This window comes from Gadus morhua, chromosome 2 (assembly GCF_902167405.1).
Source record: "Gadus morhua chromosome 2, gadMor3.0, whole genome shotgun sequence".
Lineage (NCBI taxonomy): Eukaryota > Metazoa > Chordata > Actinopteri > Gadiformes > Gadidae > Gadus > Gadus morhua.
In genome coordinates, this window is record NC_044049.1 from 11,070,825 (window position 1) to 11,074,214 (window position 3,390).

The following is a 3,390-nucleotide window of genomic DNA, read 5'->3' on the forward strand; positions in this document are numbered from 1 at the left end:
GAGAGGGATGCCAGGGAGAGCCAAAGGGAGAAGAGATTGATGGAGGGACATTTGAGAGATTTGAGGCAGCTACACCGAGGAATCTAATGGGAGTGTGTGTGTGTGTGTGTGTGTGTGTGTCATTGTGTCTGTGCCTTGAATGTGTCCCCATGTGTGCAATTTTACCCATGCTGACCTGCATGCAAATATGTTCCTACGTGGATGCAAGTTTTGCAGGTGCGCTCTCACAGTATGCAGTAGGTTTAGTGTGTTCTTTATTTTATTTACCTTTATTCTACCAGGAGAGCCTTTTGAGGGAATCTCCTGACATGACAAAAGAGCACAGTAGGCCGTGTTAAGTCCACAATCAACAAATAAAACATTTCAGTGTGAACATTCGAGGGGGACATTTTTTTATCAGTAGAGATACACAAGGTTAACAGTTGCAGGCTATGGAGGCAAGCGCCCAGTATACCTGGCCCTTGATGAACGTCTTCAAAACATTTAAAGAAACCGGAACCTGTTTCTTCTTTTTGAGTGCAATCTGAGGCATGTTCCACGTCAAATCCCTTTTCATCCATTGGGAACAGATAAATAGAGACATTCCTGTAATCTAAGGTAACGGCCACTGTGTGGGTGTGGGTATGGGTGTTTGTTTGTGTTATGGGTTGCCCTATCAGCTCTTTAATGACCGGTATATAAATTCACAGATATGTCAATTAATATTCAAAAGGACTTGAAGGGGGAGGGGTTGCGATGAAAGATGCACTGATCATACATGGAGGAACTAAATTGCTCCTCTTATTGGACGGCAAGCAAATGTTTGTAACTCACATTTAACTAATCTGAAGAGATGCTGCAACATTTTTCACGCTTTGCTGTCACGCCTCTCATTGCCCTAATCTCTTCTCTCTCTCTCTCTCTCTCTCTCTCTCTCTCTCTCTCTCTCTCTCTCTCTCTCTCTCTCTCTCTCTCTTTCTCCCCCACCTACTATCTATCATCCATTTCTCTCTCAACCCCCCCTCTCTCTCATTCTGCCTCATTTCCCCTCTCTGTCTCTCGCCCTTCCTCCAAGTCCTCCCTGACAGACTGCGGCACTACACATGTTTATGGCACGCTGGCACAAAGAGCGCAAGCTGCAGAGGTATTAGTGCACGTCGCAGCACGTGCTTGAACACACACATACATACACACGCAGATTTTCACACAGACATTCGCTTGCAAACACGCGCAAGAACACATATGAACAAACACACACACACACACACGCACACACACACACACACACACACACACACACACACACAACACACACACACACACACACACACACACACACACACACACACACACACACCACACACACTTACCCGCATAGACACACACAGAGACACATTCGCACGTTTCGGTCAAACTCATCTGTTGAGCTGACAGTGCTTTTGGAGGAAGGAGATTAAATAATGAGTGAGAGGGAAGGAAAGGAAGGAAGAAAGAGTCAGGTTGCAGCCGGGGGGTTGGGGTAAGGTAGGGGGATTGGGGGAGAAAGAAGGATCCAAAACTATAAAAATAGGGGATTTTAAAGTATACTGCAAACATGATGTAAAGATGTTACAGAGAATGTGTCAGAGAAATAGAGAAGACGGGGCGGGGGGGGAGAGTCAGCGAATGAGAGGTGCGCTCATTTGATCACAGAAGAGCGATCGAGCGGGCGTGCGTGCGTGTGTGTGTGTGTGTGTGTGTGTGTGTGTGCGAGAGAAAGAGAGAGAGACAGAAAGAGAGAGAAAAAAAATAGGGGGAGGAGTGGGTCTGCGATCAGGAGAGAGGGAGAGAGAGCCAGAGAGGGTGGAGTATGCGCGTGTGATCGAGGGGCAGCAACAGAGCGGGAGAGAGAGAGAGAAAGAGAGAGAGAACACAGTAGAGCACAGCGCAGTAGACGGCAGACGCAGCGGCTTTCCACAGCGCTAGGACACAGACCCAGACGCGCACCGCCGAGCTGAACAGAGAAGAACAATTAAAACTATCGGAATACACGCCGCCGGAGGAGACCAACCGACAGCAGGACTCGCCAACTGAAAGGGAGAATGGAATATTACAACCACCAGCTGCAACTACAACAACAACAACAACAAAGCTTGAGATTTTCCCGTCTCTCCCCACTTGTGTTTGGAGCGGCAGAGCACCAAGCAGAGCCCCAGTGAAAACACATACATATGATATATATATAAAACTCCTATACATATATATCAAATTATGCCTGTTTTCAGAGAAGCAGCTGATGGACACGGACTGTGTTGACAGCAAACTAAAAAGAGTCCATTGAATAACTATTTTAAAGGATCTGCTGTTTTGGAAATTTTTAGTAAAGAATTAAAGCATTAAAAATGCTTCTAATTGTGCCTGCCATATGCTATCTGGGAGAAAAAAGGGTTGAAAATTAATTTGCTGCATTTGGAAACTGGCATTTTCTTTTTCCGAGATGTATTGAGTACTACTTGAAACCACAATAGCAGTAATCTTCTACATTTCCCAGGAGGCTTCTTCTGAAAACAGGATATATATATATTAAGATATATATATATTTACTTTCTCTGTGCTAATTTGTTTGATCTTTGGAGGATTTGAGTCCTCCATGCCTCACTGGCTGCCTACCAGTTCCACGTCACTCCTGTGCGTAACAAGTCCACGTAAAGCTTTGTAGAGTCGGCTGGCCAGCTGTGGAAGGAAACAGTCAGGTGTGGGTGGCAGGTGGTAAATATACCAGAGGGAGTGATAGAGAGAGTGGAAGAGAGAGAACTTGGGAAAGCCCAAGAGGAGAGAGAGGGACAGTGTTGAGAAGAAAAAGATCCAAAACAAACAATGAAAGAGGGCAAAGAATGGATCATGTGTCGGTAAACAGAGAAGTGATGAGAAGAACTGCGTTGTAAAAATCCCAAAGAGGAAGGACCCGTTTTTGGTAGCAAAGAAGGAAAGCATTACTCCGGAACGAGTCCAAGTCGTCTGCAGAAAGTGGGACAGCGCCGTTGTTGTTCGTCTCGCTCACCGTGCTTGACGTTTTCCCACCTCCCCCCAACCTCTTTTCTCTCTCTCCCCATTTCCCTCCCTCCCTTACCTTGTCGTTCCCCTCCTCTCACCAGCACTCCCTCCTCAAAACCTTTCCCCTTCTACAACCTCCCCCCTTCCCACAACTCCTACTCACCCCTCCTACCCCAGCTCCCTCCACCAGCAGCACCACCCAGCCTTTTACTCCACCCCTATCTGCTGTATAGACGGACACGCGGGTCTCGCCGCATTAGCCCATCGGCGGTCTACTCCACTGGGCTCTCTCGCCACGTAACTCTGCCCCCCCTACCCCACCCCACCCCTACCCCATTGCTTCTCCCTCCTCTCTCCCTGTCTCCTTAACCTCCTCCC